This window comes from Triturus cristatus, chromosome 9 (assembly GCF_964204655.1).
Source record: "Triturus cristatus chromosome 9, aTriCri1.1, whole genome shotgun sequence".
NCBI lineage: Eukaryota > Metazoa > Chordata > Amphibia > Caudata > Salamandridae > Triturus > Triturus cristatus.
This window is the reverse complement of record NC_140592.1, coordinates 570,432,476-570,446,848: the sequence shown is the minus strand read 5'-3', so window position 1 is coordinate 570,446,848 and position 14,373 is coordinate 570,432,476.

The window sequence follows — 14,373 nt, the reverse complement described above, 5'->3', positions numbered from 1 at the left end:
ATACCATTTTTTATTTTTTTTCAAATACAAATTTGCTCTTTGTACTTTTCGTACATCCGCCAGCTCCTGACAAATCTTCTTATTCTTTGTAGGTACACAATTAACAAGAATTACTAATGGTTCAGTTTCCAAAGTATCTGCATCAATAGTTTCCATATTTTTTTTCAAATCCAAGGGCAAATACACCACTCTTCCTTTTAAACCTCTCAGTAAATCAGAAGGAGGTAATTTACCAGTTTTGGGCTCCATACGTACTATGGTCTGGAACGGATGAACACATTGAATGAGTATAGACTCATATGTATTTAATTCAGAAAGTTCGGCAGGAATAGCATCCAATTCTAAATTATTATGTACAGCTCTGGTCGGCATTCTATTTTATTCTAACTTGTTATAACAGTATTTACAAATACGCTGATCTTCACCCAATTCAAAACAATTTTCAAGAAATATATATGTTGCAAAATCCTTCCACTTATAATTATCTTTATTTTCACTTTTTTTATACAGATCAACATTCCTTGTTTGAATTTTATAATGACTTCTGCGGCAACAAATACAAGTAATATTTGGTCTTTCATTAGAGGTGATAGTAAATTTTGTCATTCCATCCTCAAAATTTTTAGTAATAATGAGTTCTACATTCTGTTCCTCATTTTCCTCATTTACTGTGTCCTTTTCTGCACTTTCTTGTTCTGGACCAAAGTAACAAAACTGAATCTCATCAGTAACCTTCACTACATCTGATACAGATCCACGGAACAGAGCATTATTCAACTCATTCAACTTTACTGCTGGACTTTTAGCAAAATACAATGTTCTGACAAACTTTCTCATTTCAGTATGATGAACAGCCAGCATCCTAAAATGATGAAAAACACTTTTACACACTTTTCTAGATAGACAAGCCAGAGAATGTCCCTGCAAACCAGTACTTTCTCTCACTCTGCATGGATCTATTGTTTGAAGCACCTTCATCTTCTGTTTTACACTCTTTTTACTATATTCTCTTAGAAAGTCACGTAATTTATCAATAGATTCCTGACGCACAGTACAAATACTACTACAGTTCCAAGTGTACACTGGGGCTTTTGGACGTCTCCCCATAGCCTCAGCAGCCATTACTTCTTCCTCATTTTTTGGGACCATTTTCTCTTTTTCCATCACACAACCATCCTTAACTTCATATGCTCTACCATTGGTGTCAACTGCATGCAAAAAACTATTACTTTGAAGATAACTCTCTTCATTAAAAAATGGTTCAGTACTTGAACTGTGTTTCCATTCTCCCAAGAACAATTTACAAAAGTGACTTTTTTTCACTTCTCTTTTCCTTTTGCTTTGTGACTTCATTGCATTCAGTAATTTATCTAATCTACGCATCCTATTCAAAATTAGAATAAAAAGTTTTCTTTTTATTTCCAAAGCCTTACTTACAATATTTTCTATAAACATTTTTTTCTTAATAAATTTTGGTTTTTTCTTATATTTTTTCACATCCTTTAGCAAATTTAACATCACTCTTCTCTGAAACATTTTTCGACGAATGTTTTTAAAATCTAATTTTCGTGTAAAATCAGTTTGACATACTTCTGATTGTACAGTAGCTTTTTTTTTTGCTGTTGACTGTGTTGTTGCTTTGTACATAAAACACTGTTTGTTTTACAGTTATTTTTGCCATTTTTTTGTTTTTGGAAAATCTTTTTTAAGAAATCTCTGCTCTGCTTACCAGTAGACTTTTTCTTTTTGCCATCACCAGCTTCTCCTCTTATTTTTTTTTTCCCCAGTTTTGTCCAGATATACTTGTTGTTGCTTTTCTTTCCTCTTTCTTGTCCTTAAAGGCATTTTTTTTTCACTGTTGCTCAGCAATACCTGCAAGGAACTTAAAAAAAATCATTTTTGTAATTATAATTCATTAAAAAAATTTTTTTTACTTTTCATTAATTTCAAATGTTTTTCCATTTGCCTCTCATTTCTGATTTACTAATTTGTGCACAGTGCTAACCACCACAGTTGAAAAAAAACAAGCTGCCCCTTTCCTGCAAGTGCATGTTTTACAGAACAACTGCAACACAAATTATATCTGTGGCCACAATTCCTGTGCGCACACAGCCTCATGGTGTGCTTCTAACCAGAAAACAGAATTTGATTTGCAAATTCAAAGCACATTTACTACTCTGGTAGATCAAGTGATAATTGCTGTTACAGCCTTACACATTTTCCTTGTAGATCACAGAGGCAGAAAAGAGCACATTTCCTAACAGCTACTTCATACCATAAGCATCTGCAACCTAGGTGAGTGTTTAGAGTAGAGCAAAGAAAATGAGGCCTTGGTGACGTTGAATGTGTTTGCATTACACACAGACCTGAGTAGTACGCATGGGAGTGTTGGAGAAGCTGCTGCGTGTGTTCCAAGAGTGTGTTTCTGCAGACTATGTATTGTCAGCTGCAAGAGACATGAGCAAGGAGATTTCCAGAACTGCATGAAGACTGCAGGGATGTATGTAACAGTGCATGTGTGCTAAAGGATAATTTGTGTAAATACAACAGGCTGCCCCTTTCCTGGGACTGCAATTCTTACTGAACCACAACTTCACAAACTAAATCTCTGCCCACAATTCCTGTGCGCACACAGATTCATGCTATGTTTTTTGGAACAAAACAGTGTCCCTGAATAGTACCAAATTACTGTTACTGCCTGACACATTTCCCTTATCATTTACAGAAGCAGAAAACAGCACATGTCCTAACAGCTCCTTAAGACCATGACCATGTGTTACAGGGTGAGTGATTAGACTAAATCAATTTAAATGAGGCCTTGGTGACGTTGAATGTGTTTGCATTACACAGTGCTATCTGAAACAGCACACAGAGCTGAGTACTACACATGAGAGTGTTGGAGAAGCTGCTGCGTGTGTGCCAAGAGTGTGTTTCTGAAGACTGTGTATTGTCTGGTGCAAGACAGATGAGCAAAGAGACTTCCGGAACTGCATGAACACTGCAGGGATGTATGTAACAGGGCATGTGTGCTAAGGGATAATTTCTGTAAACACAACAGGCTGCCCCTTTCCTGGGACTGCATTTCTTACTGAACAACATCTTCACAAATTAAATCTCTGCCCACAATTCCTGTGCGCACACAGACTCATGCCATCATTTTACGCACATAACACAGGCTGACCCTTTCCTGGGACTGCATTTCTTACTGAACAACAAATTCATAAATTAAATCTCTGCCCACAATTCCTGTGTGCACACAGAGTCATTCCATCATTTTAGGCACATAACACAGGCTGCCCCTTTCCTGGGACTGCATTTCTTACTGAACAACATCTTCACAAATTAAATCTCTGCCCACAATTCCTGTGTGCACACAGAGTCATGCCATCATTTTAGGCACATAACACAGGCTGCCCCTTTCCTGGGACTGCATTTCTTACTGAACAACATCTTCACAAATTAAATCTCTGCCCACAATTCCTGTGCGCACACAGACTCATGCTATGTTTTTTGGAACATAACAGTGTCCCTGAATAGTACCAAATTACTGTTACTGCCTGACACATTTCCCTTATCATTTACAGAAGCAGAAAACAGCACATGTCCTAACAGCTCCTTAACACCATGACCATGTGTTACAGGGTGAGTGATTAGACTAGATCAATTTAAATGAGGCCTTGGTGACGTTGAATGTGTTTGCATTACACATTGCTATCTGAAACAGCACACAGAGCTGAGTACTACACATGAGAGTGTTGGAGAAGCTGCTGCGTGTGTGCCAAGAGTGTGTTTCTGAAGACTGTGTATTGTCTGGTGCAAGACAGATGAGCAAAGAGACTTCCAGAACTGCATGAAGACTGCAGGGATGTATGTAACAGTGCATGTGTGCTAAGGGATAATTTGTGTAAACACAACAGGCTGCCCCTTTCCTGGGACTGCATTTCTTACTGAACAACATCTTTACAAATTAAATGTTTGCCCACAATTCCTGTGCGCACACAGACTCATGCCATCATTTTACGCACATAACACAGGCTGCCCCTTTCCTGGGACTGCATTTCTTACTGAACAACAACTTCATAAATTAAATCTCTGCCCACAATTCCTGTGTGCACACAGAGTCATACCATCATTTTAAGCACATAACACAGGCTGCCCCTTTCCTGGGACTGCATTTCTTACTGAACAACATCTTCACAAATTAAATCTCTGCCCACAATTCCTGTGTGCACACAGACTCATGCCATCATTTTAGGCACTTAACACAGGCTGCCCCTTTCCTGGGACTGCATTTCTTACTGAACAACATCTTCACAAATTAAATCTCTGCCCACAATTCCTGTGTGCACACAGAGTCATACCATCATTTTAAGTACATAACACAGGCTGCCCCTTTCCTGGGACTGCATTTCTTACTGAACAACAACTTCACAAATTAAATCTCAGACAACAATTCCTATATGCACACAGACTCATGCTGTGTTGGTAGGCATACACAGGCTGCCCCTTTCCTGGGTCATCAATTCTTACAGAACTAATGCTTTTTTCAAATGTGCTGCCATTTTCCTCTCTTTTCTTTCAAAGTGATTTCTGCTAAATCCTAACCATCACAATTAAAAAGAAGCTGTCCTTTTCTTTCAACTGCAAGTCTTACTTTTCAACAGCAACAAAAATTAAATCTCTGTCAACAATTCTTCTCTGCACACAGACTCATGGTTTGATGGTAGGCACAAAACAGTATTCCTCATTGTTACCAGTACACATTAACTTATGGTGAAAACATACTCCATAATATTTTACATAATCAAGACAGTTAAATATCTCCCAAAACCGAAAATGTAAATCACAACTTTAAACAAATAATCACAATTCTTTTTTTTTATATCTAAATTAACCACAAACACCCCCTCTCAAACTCATAACTCACCTTTAAAATTAGTTATTTGGGAAAGAAATGTGGCAGTCACACAGCAGTTTATCAGACCAGAATCTCTGAGCTGAACACCTCTCTCCTCTCAGCAGAACCAGTTAATGGCACAGTTTCCCTCTCTTTTTTCACACATATACATGTTAATTACAAATCTCAGTGCTTCCCACTTTTTTTCAAATGAAATCACACATTTCTATTGGTTGAAAACTTCAACCCCTTTCCAAATGTACCCTTCCCCCAACTTGACTTCTTCCTGCTACCATAGCAACAGGTCATGGAACACAGGTGTGAGCAGAGAGGTCAGAAGTTCAGCAGACAATGTTTCATTTCCAAAGAGCAAGAGTGCTTGACTTTTCAAACCTAACAGCAAATCCAAACTAATGTTCTTTGTCACACATTTTTCTGAACCAATGCAAAACATGCTTTTTAAAATTTAAACATACAGCCTAGTTTTGAGTGTAGAATGGTTTGAAACCGCCAATGAGTTCTTTTTATAAAAAAAGTATGTGTGCCCCCATTTTTCAACTGTCTTTCATTTCTTTTTGCCTTTCTACTGAAAGACACCTCCTGAGTGCATCCAGATCTCCTTTGAAGATGTTCACAGTGTGGATTGTAGGTCACAGCTATGTCTTCTGGAGTAAAATTTGCAGAAAAAAGAGGTATGGTGAGAGACCTTGCTTTGCCAAATGTAGACATTAAATGGATTGGTCAGAGAGGGTTAAAGTGGCACCAATTAATGCCTTTGGTGAAATCTTTTCTACACCTCCAACAGCCTAACCTTATTATTGTGCACTGTGGTGGAAATGACCTAGGCACTTTAACTGGGGTAGGTCTGGAAATGCTTGTTAAGGACACCTTTGTGCAATTGATGTCGCTTTTTCCACAAACTGCCTTTGTATATTCTAATATATGCCAAAGGCAAAAGTGGAACTGGTCCAACCAATTTTGTCCACAGATTGACAAAGCAAGAAAGCACGTCAACAAATCTATTTCTGCTTTCCTCAGAGACTATGGTATGGGTTCTATATACCACAACAACTTGCGTTACAACATGCAAGGCATTTATAGAGGAGACGGTGTACATTTCACTGATGAAGGCAACAGAGTCTTCCTCTTGAACTTTAGACTCTGCATCGGTACTTACTTGTAGGTACCACAAAAAAAACACTTCATAAACACAACGGCTCTTTTTAGAGCCCCCTAATATCTAAACACTTAAATTTGATTTTTACTTCTATTTTTTTTATTTATTTTTTTCTGCCGTGCGCGTACGGTAAGCTCTTTTATAACAAAAAATTTAAAATGTATTTTTCATACTTTTGGGACCTTCTTTGACCCCCTGACAAACGCTAGGGGGTCTGCAACTCTCTTCGTTGCCCCCTTTTCACGTTCTCCACCTTTGTTTATCAGTGCGAGACACACAAAATGGCGGCCGACACTTCCTGATTTTGACCGATTCGAATGTTTACAGTCATGTAACCACCAATCAGAATTAAGCTCGCGCACGGCAGCGTGCGCGTACGGTAAGCTTACCGTACGCGCTCGGAGCGCGCTTATAGATATATATATTGATTTAAATGCTATTTTCTCAGGAAATACTGAACAGATTTACACCAGACCTGCAAAAGGCACATCCCTGACCTGAGGACTACCTCTCTGCCAAATTTCAAGCAATTCTGTTCAGCCGTTCGGGCTGTAGCTTGGACTAAAGGTCCTATGGAGAAATGCATGGGGAAAACGCGTTTTGGGACCCCCTTTTTCTCAGCCCCCGCTTGACGAATCCCCCCGAGACTTTCAGGGTAGGAGCTGAATGGAGCGCCCCACCTATTTTGAAAATTTCGCGAGGATTCGTCAATCGGCGCCAAAGTTATTCAAAATAGAATGTTGCGGATTTCCTATGGAAACACGGTCCTAACTATAACTATCTACTGGCGACCGCCAGTAGATAAGATATATATATATATATATATATATATATATATATATATATATATATATATATATATATATATATATATATATATATATATATATATATATATATATATATATATATATATATATATGGAAACACGGTCCTAACTATAACTATCTACTGGCGACCGCCAGTAGATAAGATATATATATATATATATATATATATATATACATATATATATATTCACTTAAAAAACCATAGGTTTGACACATGTTATAGTTAGCTGGACATAACACTCGTAAAAAACCAATGAAATTCCCCCGTTATAGTTAGTGCAGGCAACTATAACTCACGCAACCGCAATCCTCTGCTGATGACGTCAGATATTACATCACTGTATTTAGACACTTATTTACCCATGTCTTCTTCCATTAATTTTTAGCTATACATATATTACAAATATTTTTTTTTCAGAAAGACACATATGTCATCAGTGATGTAATATCTGTGTGAAACCTATGGTTTTTAAGTGAATTTGCAAGGTTTTTTAAATGCTAATGCGTAACTATAACGTGTGTGAAACCTATGGTTTTTTCAGTGAATTTGTACGTTTTTTTAAATGCTAAGTTATCTTTTTATTTTATTTTTTCAGGTTTTACACCGTGCGTGCACTGTGCGCTTCGCACACCATGCGTGCTCTGTGGGCACTCGGTGCGCTTCGCGCACCAAGTGCCCACGGTTCGTAGTGCGCGCCCGGTGCGCGCACCTCGCGATTTTTAAAAACAAAAAAATTGGTGTTTTTTTCTCCCTTGGGGGTCCTTCTGTGACCACCTGACCAAGGCTAGGGGGTCAGGAACTGTCCACTCTGCCCCCTTTTCACGTTCTCCACCTTTGTTTTTCACCCCCTCAGACTGCGAGAGACAAAATGGCGGCCGACACATCCTGGTTTCGACCGATTCGAATGTTTACCGACATCTAACAACCAATCAGAATTGCGCTCGCGCACGGCAGGGTGCGCGCACAGTGCGCGCACGGTGCGCGCGTTTAGATATTGATATGCTTTTAAATGCTATTTTCTCAGGAAATACTGAACAGATTTACACCAGACCTGCAAAAGGCACTTCCTTGACCTTATGGCCAAATTTCAAATAATTCTGTTCAGCCGTTCGGGCTGTAGCTGTGTCTAAAGATCCTATGGAAAAATGCATGGGGAAAACGCGTTTGGGACCACCCTTTTTTCTCGGCCCCTGCTTGACGAATCACCCCGAGACTTTCAGGGTAGGAGCTGAACGAAGCGCCCCATTAGTTTTGAAAATTTCGCGAGGATTCGTCAACCGGTGCCAAAGTTATTCAAAATAGAATTTTGAGATTTCCTATGGAAACTAGGTTGTAACTATAACTATCTACTAGATGATAATATATATATATATATATTCACTGAAAAAACCATGGGTTTCACACACGTTATAGTTAGGAATTAGCATTTAAAAAACCTTAGAAATTCAATGAAAAAACCAAAGGTTTCACACATGTTATAGTTAGCTGGACATTTCACTCGTAAAAAACCAATGAAATTCCCCCGTTATAGTTAGTTCAGCTAACTATAACTCGCGCGCCCGCAATGCACTGCTGATGACGTCACATATTACATCACTCATGACATGGTCAGTGACATCACTCATGACATCACTGATGACATCACTGATGACATCATCCAGTGAATGTGTGTGTTTCTGAAAATTAAATATGTTTTATATATGTACATCTCAAGGTCGATGGAAGAATAAATGGGTATATAAGTGTCTAAATGGATGATTTGTTTTTGAAAAATTGATTGTGTAACTGACTGATTAAGTGTATCATAGTGAATACATGGCTTAGTGAGTAATGTTTAAATATGTAAATATCTGTATCAGTCTCTCACTTTGTGTATAAGTGGCTGCATGGGTTGGTGAGTAGCTACATGGGTGTCTATATAGGTTATTAGTTGTTTTTTTGAGTATCAGTCTGAGTGTCTGCATGGTTCGGTGGGGGTATTACGTAGTGCATAGGTGCATGAATGAATGACTCACTCTTTGTATGTGTTGAAGACAGCATGTGTGCAGGACTCTATGGGTGGATGAGTGAGTGCATGGGTGTGTTAGTGAGTGAATGACTGTCTCAATAGTGTCTTTATGAGTAACTACATATGTTTTAAACTAGTATATGTGACTATTGGTGTATATAAGCGAGTATATGTGAGAGTGAGAGATTGAAAGAGTTCCTGTATGAATAAGTATGTGTTTCTATAAGTGATTGTTTAAAAGACTAAGTATGTGTAAGTTTCCGTAGAAGTAAGTGTGGTGGTGTGTGTATAACTGTATATGCAAGTAAATGTATGTTTGATTCTTTATTAGCATGAGTGACTATGTGTGTGAGTACCTCTATGGATGAGTGGCATTGTGTAACAGGATGTATAGGTGTATGAGTACATATGATGAGTGAATCCATGTATGAGTGACTGTATAGGACTGTTGGTGAATGAGTGGATGTGTATTTGGATCTTAGAATTACTGTATAGGTTGTTGTAACTGGTATTGGTATGTCCATTGTTTTTAAAATTTTAATTTCTATTTTTGAATGTGTGTATCAAAGGTTATATTAGGGGAAGAGGAGGTCTGCCACTCTATCACAAGGATGATGTCATCAGTGATGTCATCAGTGATGTCATTTGAGATGTCATCAGTGATGTCATGAGTGATGTCACTGACCATGTCATGAGTGCTGTAATATGTGACGTCATCAGCAGTGCATTGCGGGCGCGCGAGTTATAGTTAGCTGAACTAACTATAACGGGGGAATTTCATTGGTTTTTTACGAGTGAAATGTCCAGCTAACTATAACATGTGTGAAACCTTTGGTTTTTTAATTGAATTTCTAAGGTTTTTTAAATGCTAATTCCTAACTATAACGTGTGTGAAACCCATGGTTTTTTCAGTGAATTTGCAAGGTTTTTTAAATGCTAATTCCTAACTATAACGTGTGTGAAACCCATGGTGTTTTCAGTGAATTTGCAAGGTTTTTTAAATGCAAATTTTTTTTTTTTCTTCTATTTTTTTAAACATATTTTTATTTTAATTTTCTATCCTTTTTTAAAGACTATGGTTAAATTTTTAAAATTCTATAATATGTTTTTTTTAATATATTTTATAAAATAAACATGTAAAATTTATCTGCAATACATTTTTTCCTTTTTTTATTTTTTTTTTAGTACGCGTACCGTAAGCTTACGGTAAGCGTACGGTTTACGCAACGTCCGTAATTTATCTACGCTGTTTGCGTATATTTACGCAATTTGCGTAGCCGCGCATACTCTGCGTGGGACGTGTACGCGTGTACGCTACACGCGCACGTTACGCGGAAGTGTCGGGGAGTGACTGTTAAGCGCATGCGCGCAAGCGCGTGTCTTTTTTACGCGCATGCGTACTTTTTGCCGTAACCGCGCCGTAAGTGTACCGTAAGCGTACGGTAGGTCATGTGATCATGAAACACAACTTTTGATTGGTTGAAACTACTTTCAGTTCTAGAACTCTCCTACACCACACCCATTCCCCTCATTTCTGCTTGTGATCCCTTAGGAGAAGGAGCTGGGTTGTCTTTGTGATACGATGGCAGAACAGCAGAGCCCTTCTGAGAGTGAGCCTAGCACTAGCAGCACTACCTTGAGGCAGAGAGCGAGGAAACAAAAGACCTCTTATGTATGGGATTATTTTACTTTTCCTGAAGGCCAGCAAAAGGTAAATGCACCCTTAGTTACTTGTAAGCTGTGTAAGCGTGTACTTTCAAGAGGTAATCCTGACAGGAAGTATTCCTTTGGGAATCATACCATGATGAGACACCTCAAGGATGTACACAGAAGGACACATGCTCGACTTACTGGAGGTAACCCTTCAGTAAGTCAACCAAGCACATCCACAGCAGCTCAGCCTGGACCATCATCTGCAGGGCCGAGTCCTTCTTCTGCAGGTCAGGTGAGCCCTTCATCTGTGGGGGGAGCATCTCCTTTTGCTGGCCCTCTGGAAATTAACCCTCGATTTCTGAGGGTTGATATTCGATGCGCCTCTTGTCATGATCTAATTTGTCATAGGGAGACCAGTGTTTCCCTAGTGAACAACAAAATAGATCAGCACACTTGTCGCAGAGACTAATTTTCCCAATCTTTCTTTCCTCTGTCCCTGCATGAACACAACGGCTCTTTTAAGAGCCAACCTTATCTTTCATCTTTTTTTTCTATATGTTTTTAAAAACGTTTTTAAATTTTTTTTTTTACCGTACGCGTACGGTGCGCGTAATTTTTTTTTTTTTTTTTTTAAAACACTAAAAATCAATTTGTGTATCCTGGGTGACTGCCTACATACCAGCAAGGGCAACCAGCCTTAGTGATGCTGAATGTATTTGCATTACAGACTGAAACCTCAAACCCCACTCGCTTGTAAATACTGTGCATGATTATACATGGAAAGCAGCTGGGTGTGTGCTAAGAGTCTGCTTCTGCACCAAAAAATGGCTCCCCTTTTTTCCTACTAATGCAACTGTGAAATCACCAGAGCAAAACGCAATAAATCTCTGCCTGTAATTCCTATTTGCACACAGAGTCATGTTTTCACATTAGTCACAAAACGAAATTTCTTTGCCAATTTGAAAGCACACTTACTGCTCTTTTTTTTTGGCAAGTGATAATCACTTTTACAGACTGACACATTATGAATCCACTTTTCAGATTTTTTAAAAAGCCCATGTCCAGACTGCTTTTTCAGACCTCCACCATGTGTATCCTGGGTGACTGCCTACATACCAGCAAGGGCAACCAGCCTTAGTGATGCTGAATGTATTTGCATTGCAGACTGAAACCTCAAACCCCACTCGCTTGTAAATACTGTGCATGATTATACATGGAAAGCAGCTGGGTGTGTGCTAAGAGTCTGCTTCTGCACTAAAAAATGGCTCCCCTTTTTTCCTACTAATGCAACTGTGAAATCACCAGAGCAAAACGCAATAAATCTCTGCCTGTAATTCCTATTTGCACACAGAGTCATGTTTTCACATTAGTCACAAAACTAAATTTCTTTGCCAATTTGAAAGCACACTTACTGCTCTTTTTTTTTGGCAAGTGATAATCACTTTTACAGACTGACACATTATGAATCCACTTTTCAGATTTTTTAAAAAGCCCATGTCCAGACTGCTTTTTCAGACCACCACCATGTGTATCCTGGGTGACTGCCTACACTCCAGCAAGGGCAACCAGCCTTAGTGTTGCTGAATGTATTTGCATTGCAGACTGAAACCTCAAACCCCACTCGCTTGTAAATACTGTGCATGATTATACATGGAAAGCAGCTGGGTGTGTGCTAAGAGTCTGCTTCTGCACCAAAAAATCGCTCCCCCTTTTTCCTACTAATGCAAATATAAAATGACCAGAGTTGTACACAATAAATCTCTGCCTATATTTCCCAACATGTGTAACCTGGGTGACTGCCTACATTCCAGCAAGGGCAACCAGCCTTAGTGATGCTGAATGTATTTGCATTACTGAGTCCAACCTCAAACCCTTAAACTATTCTTTTTTTATACCAATACACCTTAATTTATCGTGAAAACATAGTCCATATTATTTTACATGTTCCTCACATTTAAATTTCTCCCAAAACAGAAAATAATAAACACAACTTCAACAAAAAGAATTACATTTCTATTATTCATTTCTTAATTTACCATATACATCTCCTCTCAAACTCTAAACTCACCTTTAAAATTAGTTAGTTGTGAAAGAAATGTGGCACTCAAACAGCAGATTATCAGAGCCAGGATCTCTGTTCTCTACACCTCTCTCCTCTCAGCAGAACCAGATAATGGCAAAGTTTCCATCTATTTTTCCACAAATATACATGTAAGTTTCAAATCTCAGTGCTTCCCCCTTTTTTTCAAATGTAATCACACATTTCTATTGGTTAAAAACCAACCCTTTTCCAAAAGTACCCTTCCCCCAACTTGACTTCTGCCTAGTACCCTTCCCCCAACTTGACTTCTGCCTGCTACCATAGCAACAGCTCATGGAACACTGCTGTGTGGAGTTAGGTCAGAAGTTCGCCAAACAATGTTTCAATTCCACAGAGCAAGAGTGCTTGACTTTTCACACCTTACAGCAAATCCATAGTACTGTTCTTTGGTAACACATTTTTCTGTACCAATACAAAACATGCTTCTATAAATTTACACATACAGCCTAGTTTTTAGTGTAGAATGGTATGAAACAGCCAATCAGTTCTTTTTTTTATAAAAAAATATGTATGCCTCCATTTCCAAACTGTCTTTCATTTCTTTTTACCATTCTACTGAATTACACCTCCTGAGTGCATCCAGATCTCCTTTGAAGATGTTCACAGTGTGGATTGTAGGACACAGCTATGTCTTCTGGAGTGAAAAGTTTGCAGAGAAAACAGGTATGGTGAGAGACCTTGCTTTGCCAAATGTAGACATTAAATGGATTGGTCAGAGACGGTTAAAGTGGCACCAATTGATGCCATTGGTGAAATCCTTCATGCAAATCCAACACCCTGACCTCATAATAGTGCACTGTGGTGGCAATGACCTAGGCACTTTGACTGGGGTAGGTCTGGAAATGCTTATGAAGGACACCTTTGCACAACTGTTTTCACTTTTCCCTAAAACTGCCTTTGTGTTTTCCAACATATGCCAAAGGCAAAAATGGAACTGGTCCAATCATTTCTGTCCGCAGATTGACAAAGCAAGAAAGCACTTCAACAAATCTGTTTCTGCTTTCCTCCGTGACTATGGTATGGGTTCCATTTACCACAACAACTTGCGTTACGACATGCAAGACATTTATAGAGGAGATGGTGTGCACTTCAATGATGAAGGGAACAGAGTCTTCCTCTTGAACCTTAGACTCTGCATCGGTACTTACTTGTAGGTACCACTAAAAAATAACTTCATAAACACAACGGCTCTTTTTAGAGCCCCCTAATATCTAAACTCTTAAATCTGCATTTCATTTTTTTTTTTTTTTTTTACCGTACGCTTACCGTACGCGTACCCCGTGATTTTTTTTAAAATCAATAAATGTTTTCTTTGTACTTTTCTGTCCTTCTTTGACCCCCTCACAAATGTAAGGGGGTCTGTAACTCTCCTCCTTGCCCCCTTTGTGAAACACACGAAATGGCGGCCGCCGCTTCCTGGTTTCGGCCGATTCGAATGTTTACTAAGATCTAAGAGCCAATCAGAATCGCGCTCGCGCACGCCACCGTACGCGTACGGTAAGCGTACCGTAAGCGTACTGTAAGCTGGCTCAGATATATATATTGATTTAAAGGCTATTTTCTCAGAATCTACTGAACAGATTTACACCAAACCTACAAAAGGCACTTCCTTCACCTGAGGACTACCTCTCTGCCAAATTTCTAGTAATTCTGTTCAGCCGTTCGGGCTGTAGCCCTGTCTAAAGGTCCTATGGAAAAATGCATGG